This window comes from Gobius niger, assembly GCF_951799975.1.
Source record: "Gobius niger genome assembly, chromosome: 1".
In the NCBI taxonomy this organism is placed as follows: domain Eukaryota; kingdom Metazoa; phylum Chordata; class Actinopteri; order Gobiiformes; family Gobiidae; genus Gobius; species Gobius niger.
Genome location: NC_136852.1, coordinates 26,572,657 through 26,582,179, shown reverse-complemented (window position 1 = coordinate 26,582,179; position 9,523 = coordinate 26,572,657).

The window sequence follows — 9,523 nt, the reverse complement described above, 5'->3', positions numbered from 1 at the left end:
AATTATACAGTCTAGTGCACTCTAGGCACCAATCAGCATAGCATCTTGGTGGAGGTTGTCTTTTTTTTTTTTGTGGAGGAAATGAACTTACGCCGACAAGGTTCAATAATAAACGGACTTGTATTCATTTCTAAATACAGGTTTTGGTGCAGTTATATGTACAGACTTGCCCAAGAGCACCATGTCAATTTGACCAAAGTGTGGATGTGTTTAGACATGACTCATCGGTCCTTTTGCCACGTGATCAACGCAGGACAGTTCTAAATAGCCGTGGCATAGTCCTTCCTTTCGTTGAAACCTTTTCAGAATAGAAAAATCCCTAAGTTGTTTTTTGATCTGTTTGATGTTAAAACACGGCAAGAGCAAAGCCCTGGATGTGAAACAAAGACTTTGAAGTCATTTTAAACCCTTCACAAAACATTACATTCCAGTGAAATCGATTAACCACGTGTTTTATGGCGCTGAAAGGCCTAATTAGAACCATACCGCGTGTTTGCCTGTCACTTCCCTGCATCATCCACGAGCTGCTCAGAGGAAGCCCACATTAAAAGTTATGGCGCACTTGAGTGCTTTGGAAGTCACTCCCCGCTGCGTTGCGCTAATACTCGGTCATAAGTCAGAAATTGGACGCGTAATGGTGCACCCGGATGGCTGCGCATCATCCACCGTCTACACAGCCTGCGCTCCAGTCGGTAACGTGGAACCTCTCTCGCGCACAGAAAAACCTTGTCCGTGACCGACAGCGAACACCGAGGACCTGCAGCAGGCCTTACACCGAGCGGGGGCTGTGAACATTCGGCCATGTGAGCTCCGATAGACCGGCAGATGTGACCTCCACTCCCATTACGCACGGACCACCTGTTCCTCATCACATGCGCGAGACTCGGCGCGCACTAATACGCATGACGTTTCCTCACAGCGTGGCCCCACAATAAAGCATTTATATTTATTAGACCAATGTAATCCAATCAAACCATGACAAAAAGTCCACAGGCGTTCAAATGAAACGACAACAAGATGAGTTTTTTTTTAAAAAGAAGCAGCTTTTTCCAGACACAGTTCACCGGTTTAAAAAAAAACTGCCAATGCTGTTGCTACACTGGAAGAGTCTCTTTCAGTAAAAGGTTGTGATAAGGCTCATTGCTCAGTTTGTTTGGCCCTAATGTCCCGGACACTCAAAGAGCTAATTATTTCGGAGTCGGCTCAGATCTCTGTCAAAGACATTAAGGCGTAATTGAGCGTCTCTCGTGCATTCCTGACATACGTGGCTACTGTACGTGCGCTGCGTAAAGGGGGGGCCACGTACTGTATATCAAGCGCAGACATCTGAACTACTCATCCGTAGCGGAGTGGATGTCTGTTGTTGTGTTTTTTTAATTCTCCATCAGGATGTGCGAGGGGAAAGAGAAAGAAGCTGCCCCGTAGTAAATGGCGAAATGACAGAGGACGCGCACACAAAGCCGAGGCGCGCGATGCTGTTTACGACCACTGTTATGCTGATGCCGATAATGATGGTAATAAGAAGTTTGGTGCGCTCAGTTGTAAAGCTAATTCTGCCGCTGCCTGAGAGCGGAAAAGGACTCCCCAATGGCCCCTTCCTCGCGCACTCAAAATGCAAATGCGAGGGAAGTCTTTGCAAAGGGAGATGTTGATTCATCCAAACTGACCCCATTTGCAGACTGCGTCGAAACTTTACAGGGCTCTTTTTTTTCCCTTCTTTTGTGCCGCTATTTCCGCGCGGGACGCATGATGGAGAGTGCGAGAATAATAATCATCTCTGCCCAGGGGCTATTAGCGCGCCCTGTCGTAGTCAATGCGTTCAGGCAATCCGTTTATTTTGACACCTAAGGGAAAAGTGCCCAGATTGGGTTTTTAACATAAAAACATTAGCCGCCACAAGCAAAACGTTTATGTTCAGTGGAACCCCGAGGACAAAAAAAGAAAAAGAAAAGAAAAACTCTAATTGCACCCATGATTATTTTATTACCACTCACAAAAGCTATTTGGGATGAAACGCTTCCAAATGTCCACCTAACACCTGTGGCTCGAAAACAGGGGAGGGAATCATATTTGTGCAGCTCTCTTTGCATGACACAAGTCTTATTTTATTTTTTTCATTCACTCCACACTCAAGGGTCACGGAATACATATGCACAACTGACCCTGACTCACTCACACACACCACTCATAACTCATGTGTCATATTGTTTATGGCACGATGAGGAGACATAACAGGTTTCTACTTTTAATCTATACAGTCTGTGAAGTCACTTAAAGGAACAGGCCACCGTTTTTTACATACTTAAATATGTTCTTACCTGAGCTTAGACGAGTTGTTGCGTGCCTGTCTGGTGTTTTTGCGTGCGCTCAATCAGGCAAAACGACCAAAGATGTTGTTAGCATTTGGCCTCTCCCAATGTATTCCTATAGCTCCAAACGGGGGTGAAGTTGGAAGCGACCACGCTCTTCCACGGGCACAAAGACCAGACAGGTACGTATCAACTCGTCTATGCTCAGGTAAGAACACATCTCAGTATGGAAGAACTGTGTGCCATCAGTCATGCAAAAAGACCAAAGATGTTGTTAGCATGTGGCCTCTCCCAGAATATTTCTATAGCTCCGAATGGGGTGAAGTTGGAAGCGACCACGCTCTTCCACGGGCACGCACACAGACCAGACAGGTACGCGTCAACTCGTCTAAGCTCAGGTAAGAACATATCTCAGTATGTAAAAACGGTGGACAGTTCCTTTAAGGCGAGACACTGCAGGTGAATAGGGAAAAAATGTATATTTACAGATATCAATTTGAAACTTTTGCTGTAGATCACTGGCATAAATGTGAGAAAAAAATACATTGCAAGTTTTCTGTCATTTTTTCTTTTCATATAAGAACAAGGTGTTTTATGCCTAAAAATGCACCAAATTTCCCATCTTTTCGGCAACGAAATCTGAATAATGGATAGAGCTACATTCAGATTTATGGTTTCATTTTATTGATGAATGAGTTACCAAGACGTTTTCAGAGGGGATTTTGGATTTCTTTTTTAGTTTTAAAATAAGCTGTTTTTTAGTGGAAAAATTTGTAAAAATTTAATTTTCGCCTTATTTTTTGACATTCAAAACTCAATAAATGGGGCTTAGGGATTAGATAAGAAAAAATCCCTCTGATAAAATCTTCCAAATATTGTTCAGTCCAAGGCTGGAAAATTTGAAGCCTTAGAAAGGCCCAACCAGGGACATGAGCTGCGAACTAGCACTAGCTACAAGCTCTTCATGCATCGCATCAGCTGCAAATATTAATTGTAACTATGTTGATTGTATCGTCCCTGATAAATAAATAAATAAATAAAATAAAAATTTAGGTCCGACTGACGTGGACATAGTGTCGCCACAATGACAGAAAAATGTGTTTTGAGAAAAAGGCCCTTGAAATTGTGTTCTCCCATATAAGTCTATGGGGGAACATTGAATCAGCGCAATATTCAAACATGTTTTTGTGAAGATTAGGCATATTTTCTGTTTCCGGGTGAAAGCTAGTATGTTCAGAGACCAATTTGGCCCAAAACCTGAAAACTGAAAAAATTGAGTTTTGCCTGTAGTGTCTCCCCTTAAAGCATTTGTGAGTATAGTGACTAAATATATCTTGTATCATAGTCCTAGAAGAAGTATAGCCATTGTGTCTTTTCAATAATAAAAGCACATTTTAAAATCCTGATTTACAAAGCATTTCCCATGTGCAAACACGATAGCGGGTCCTTAACCTCTTACCCCCTTAACCAAGCGCATTTTCTCCAGCTCCACTTTACCCAAAATCTAAAAGCTTCTTGACCTGAGAGCTTACAGCCTATAGGCCAGGTTAACGCCTCATTTGAAAGCTAAGACCCACAAAACTGATCATCCCTTTTTTTGTCACGGTTTCGCCACATTTTTGTTGTATTATTGTCGCTTTTCTGGCCTGTTTTTGCCGCTCTTTTATTGCTTGCTATGTTGATACTTACTTTAGATTAGGGTAATGCCAAACTGGAGAAAATATACATGGTTCAGGCGGGGGTTGAGACACAACACAAGCTCATTCACATATCAGCTTTGCAACACTAAAGATATAAACAGTTTCTCTTGATGAACTGGGTCCCATATGCCTTAAAAACTGTATGATCACATTTTAAGTAGTACTTGTATAGTTTAGCACCTGGCTATGTCCATGGTGTTTACTTTGGAAAATCAAGTAGCTATACACAGTTAAAGCTAAAAATGTATTGTCTTGTTTCACGATGATGCTTTTATTGTGAAAATGTGTATTGTGGCGTAGAACGTGTCCTTTCTGTTGAATTAAAGTACGATCACCTCTGGACGCTGACATGTGTATTGCCACGCCTCTAATTTACGCACTGTTCACGTTGTACAGAATACACACTGTCTGGCACCGGACTCCCCCAGCCCCCCCACTCCCCACCCCCCCACCCCCTCTCTCTGTTTCTCTCTCTCTCTACATCCACCCTCTCTCCCTCTCTCCTCCACTTTCCGCTCGCCTCGGCCCCTTTGAAATCCGCATCATTTCTGTTTACAAGACTCAAATTGCTTCCACACACTTTATTTTGGGCTGCTAGTGATAGATCCCGGAGAGCCGCGCCAGCAAAACACCCCATCCAAACCCCCCCCCCCCTTCCTCCTTCCAAATACCTCGACTATTAAACATCAACATACAGTCACCCTGATAAAGCGGTCAGCCCCGGCGACAGAATTTGACTCACAGCGTATTACCGGGGTCTGTAAAAATGAATGGTCGGGCTTTTTGGGAAAACTGGCCCGTGTCCATACGGAGCATCTCAAAGGGGTCTCCTCGCCGGTCGCTACTTCGGAGATTGATGCTTGTTTTAATTGCAGTAAGATTTACAGTTTGGGTGGTCTGGAGACAGGGAAGGCTGCTGTGGAGAAGAAGAAGTGAATGAAAGAAAAAAAAAAGAAAAAAAGATGAGCCGCGTGATAAAGCCAGAACTACTTAGTGGGTTGGACACAACACAACACGGTTGATCATGGCTCCAGTGGTTACTTACTAATGGGGCCCGGGGACCGAGGGGGAGACAGAGGATGGGCTTCTCAAAGCTCGGCTCAGCCAAATGAAAGTGAATCAGCGGCGAAACATGGAAAATAAGGATGTTCACATTTCAGGGCTGGAAGGAAATGCAAAGGAGTTAAACGGGGAAAGGAAAAGCCGGGTTAGAGAAGAGACATGGAGAGTATCGGGCTGGGCCGATACAATTCGTATCACGATACTGACGGCCCGTTACGATATGTGTCACGATACAATATAATCCACTGCACGAGGTGTCCAATTTATGATTTTTCGTGATAAAAAAATGCAATATTGTACCCCGAATGAATTTATTAACTTGGCTTAACCCAAATCTGAAAAAAGCCTCGAAATAGCGATGAAAACGAGGATGAAAACGAGGATGAAAACGCAACGAAAAGTGGCAAAACAGTGACAAAAAACGCGCCGTAAAAGGAACAGTAACACAATATAAAAGTGACTAAAAAGCACAACTAAAGAGTAATGAAAAAGCCACAAAAGAGTGACAAAACATGACAAAAAAGCATAAAAAAGCACCGAAAAAAGCCATGAAAATGCAATGAAAACATGACATAAATATGACACAAAAACTTCGAACACATGGCGAAAAAAACACGGTAAACGAAGCTTCAAAAAGGACAAAAAAGTGACAAAAACGTGGCTAAAAACATGATCGAAAAGCAATTAAAAAAGGGCAATGAAAAAGCAACAAAAAACGTTACAAAGAGTTGCAGAAATGTGACAAAAAGAGCAAAAAAAATGTGACAACAAAATTACGATCGCTTTTGCAGGTCTTAGCTTTCAAATGAGACGTTACACTGTTGCTTTCCAGTTGAGCTGGTTGAGCTTTTAGACGAAGCCGAACTGGAGAAAATGTGCACTGTTAAGTTGGGGGTTAAGAGGTTAAACCAATCTGCACCAAATGTGGTATTTACAAAACTATAAGCCACAAACAATAGTATTTATATTTTTCTAAAACTGGGTTGAGTAGCAAAAGTATTGCGATACATGGTTTCTGATACAACACACGTATCACAACTTCGACGTATTGCGATACGTTGGAAAACGATATTCTGTCCCTGCCCTAATGGAGGGAGATTTGAGGAAACAAGAAGCCAGGATATTGCGATTATTTGCTCGTTGATCAGTCACACACATTGAATCAGAATATTGCAAACCTGAATGAAGGTTCTTGAGTCATCATCTGTACTTTTTAGTTCTTCATGTCAACTGCAGAGTACAGGCGATGACTCAAGAACCTTCTTTTAAGATGGACAAGTCCTGTACGACTGAGAGCATACACAGCACATCCTTTAACCTCTTAACCGAGTGCATTTTCTCTGGCTCAGCTTAAGGTCACAGCCTCTAGGCCAGTGTAGCGCCTCATGTGAAAGCTACAACCTAAACCTAAATCTAATCAAATCTTTTTCCTCATATTGTTGCCGCTTTATCGACATTTTCATTGCTTTTTTCGATTATGAATGAATGAGATGAAAACTATACTTATGTACGTTTTTTTTTAATAATGAGGTTATCTTGTCTATGTTTATGAACCGTTGTAACAGCCAAACTAACAACCGTTGAAAATAATAAGTGACATTTTTTCCCTCTCACATCCCCAGCCCTACATGCACCTGACTAGCATCATATCGATTCACCAAAAACATTCAAATGTAAAGTACTTTATGCAAGTAAGATCAGTTATATTGCAGCAGACGTTCAGTCAGGGAGGTCCTGGACACACATTCAACTCTAAAACTAGGGGTCTGAATGGAGAACCTGACACGGTTATTGGTTAAAGTCGAGATTTAAAGCACCAAGGCAACTTCTCCCTCTCAGCTCAGAAGCCAAACCACTTCCAGTCAATCTATTCAGCGCTCTTTTATTTTTTGGCCTTAACGCTGCTGGGAAAGCCCTCACTCCTTTTTAAAGCGCTCCATCACCTGCTGTCTTTAATTCATGCATGCTGTTCCCTCCTCGCTCCCTCCCGCTTACACCGCGCTCTTTTGAAGTCGTTGGGGTCCCGGGGCTTTTGAGAGGGTCAGGAAAGGGCAGCCTACTGTCCCCATCGAGGGGACTGCTCAGGTTACAGCTGTCCCCCTGCGCTGTGTAAACGCGTGCTCACACCTCGGGCTTCTTCTTCTTCTCCTCTGCCTCCTGGCTCCTCTGCCACCGCTATGAGCAATAGGCAGTGGGGCAAAAAAGTATTTAGTCAGCCACCAATTGTGCAAGTTCTCCCACTTAAAATAATGACAGAGGTCTGTAATTTTCATCATAGGTACACTTCAACTGTGAGAGACAGAATGTGAAAAAATCCAGGAATTCACATTGTAGGATTTTTAAAGAATTTATTTGTAAATTATGGTGGAAAATAAGTATTTGGTCAATAACAAAAATTCAACTCAATACTTTGTAATATAACCTTTGTTGGCAATAACAGAGGTCAAACGATTACTATAGGTCTGTACCAGGTTTGCACACACAGTAGCTGGTATTTTGGCCCATTCCTCCATGCAGATCTTCTCGAGAGCAGTGATGTTTTGGGGCTGTCGCCGAGCAACACAGACTTTCAACTCCCTCCACAGATTTTCTATGGGGTTGAGGTCTGGAGACTGGCTAGGCCACTCCAGGACTTTCAAATGCTTCTTACGGAGCCACTCCTTCGTTGCCCGGGCGGTGTGTTTGGGATCATTGTCATGCTGGAAGACCCAGCCACGTTTCATCTTCAAAGCTCTCACTGATGGAAGGAGGTTTTGGATCAAAATCTCACGATACATGGCCCCATTCATTCTTTCCTTAACACGGATCAGTCGTCCTGTCCCCTTAGCAGTAAAACAGCCCCAAAGCATGATGTTTCCACCCCCATGCTTCACAGTAGGTATGGTGTTCTTGGGATGCAACTCAGTATTCTTCTTCCTCCAAACACGACGAGTTGAGTTTATACCAAAAAGTTCTACTTTGGTTTCATCTGACCTCATGACATTCTCCCAATCCTCTGCTGGATCATCCATGTGCTCTCTGGCAAACTTCAGACGGGCCTGGACATGCACTGGCTTAAGCAGGGGGACACGATTTGATTCCCTGTCGTTGTAGTGTGTTACTGATGGTAACCTTTGTTACTTTGGTTCCAGCTCTCTGCAGGTCATTCACCAGGTCCCCCTGTGTGGTTCTGGGATTGTTGCTCACCGTTCTCATGATCATTGTGACCCCACGGGATGAGATCTTGTGTGGAACCCCAGATCGAGGGAGATTATCAGTGGTCTTGTATGTCTTCCATTTTCTGATATTTGCTCCCACAGTTGATTTTTTCACACCGAGCTGCTTGCCTATTGTAGATTCACTCTTCCCAGTCTGGTGCAGGTCTACAATTCTTTTCCTGGTGTCCTTCGACAGCTCTTTGGTCTTGGCCATAGTGGAGTTTGGGGTCTGACTGTTTGAGGCTGTGGACAGGTGTCTTTTATACAGATAACCAGTTCAAACAGGTGCCATTAATACAGGTCACGAGTGGAGGACAGAAGAGCTTCTTAAAGAAGAAGTTACAGGTCTGTGAGAGCCAGAGATCTTCCTTGTTTGAAGTGACCGAATACTTATTTTCCACCATAATTTACAAATAAATTCTTTAAAAATCCTACAATGTGAATTCCTGTTTTTTTTTTTTTTTCACGTTCTGTCTCTCACAGTTGAAGTGTACCTATGATGAAAATTACAGACCTCTGTCATTATTATAAGTGGGAGAACTTGCACAATTGGTGGCTGACTAAATACTTTTTTGCCCCATTGTATATCCTCCAGCTAAAATCACCTCAGTTTAAACTCGTAACCCCCGCCTGGACCGAGCACACGACAAAAAACGTGATGAAAAAGTGACAAAAATTGTGTCAAAACAGAGTGACAAAAAAGCCTGATGAAAACCCAATCACGTTGCAGTATTGCCGTGAGTGGGCGGGCTTTACAATTGTCAAAGCACTTTTATCAATACTAATGAAGACGTGGTGGTGCTGCTACAGACTTACACAAATAACATTTCAAACACAAAATATATAATTGCTCTAGCGCCTTCTTGTTTAGCTATGTTTTGAAACTTGGTTGTGATTGGCTGAAACGAGGTGCGCTTGAGCCAATCAGCAGCAAATATACAATAAAAAGCCCGTCCTCCTTTAAACCGACGCCTTTCCAGATTGATATTACTGTAATAGCATTATTTGCACCGTAATAGCCATCTATTGCCGGGTTACTAGTTTCCCCTACCACTAAAAACATGTACAATAGGCCTGGAAACAGTTCATTAACTTGCACTGCCCAAATAAGGAAACAAATGAATACAAATCTGGCAAGAGAAATTGCTTACGTTTATCATATTTATTTGCTCGACCGGAACTAAAAATGATGCACAACTGACAAAAAAATCCCCCCCCCCCCCCCGAAAACACATGCCCCCCCCCGCTGTCCCCA